Below are 577 nucleotides of genomic sequence, written 5' to 3' on the forward strand. Positions count from 1 at the left end.
TTGATTCAAGCTTCAGTTTAACTCCGAGAGAGAGAGAGAGAGAGAGAGAGAGAGAGAGAGAGAGAGAGAGAGAGAGAGAGAGAGAGAGAGTCTCCTTACCGAATTTCATTATCCTCCCCCTGTACCGTCAATTTCCGTCCCTCCTCCTCCTCCTCCTCCTCCTCCTCCTCCTCCTCCTCCTCCTCCTCCTCCTCCTCCTCCTCCTCCTCCTCCTCCTCCTCCTCCTCCTCTTCCTCCTCCTCCTTTTGACCATTCCATCCTGTCCCCATTTTCTAAGGTCAAACACACCCTCACGTGACCTGTGTGTGTGTGTGTGTGTGTGTGTGTGTGTGTGTGTGTGTGTGTGATAGAAGAAGTGTGTAAAAGTTTTTAACACGTGGTATAAATTTGTTGTTGTTGTTGTTGTTGTTATTATTATTATTATTATTATTATTATTATTATTATTATTATTATTGTTGTTGTTGTTGTTGTTGTTGTTGTTGTTGTTGTTGTTGTTGTTGTTGTAGCACCATCATCATCATCATCATCAGTAGAAGTAACAACAAGGGTTGCACCCTCATTATAATCACCACCACT

Source organism: Scylla paramamosain, chromosome 29, assembly GCF_035594125.1.
Source record: "Scylla paramamosain isolate STU-SP2022 chromosome 29, ASM3559412v1, whole genome shotgun sequence".
Classification (NCBI taxonomy): domain Eukaryota; kingdom Metazoa; phylum Arthropoda; class Malacostraca; order Decapoda; family Portunidae; genus Scylla; species Scylla paramamosain.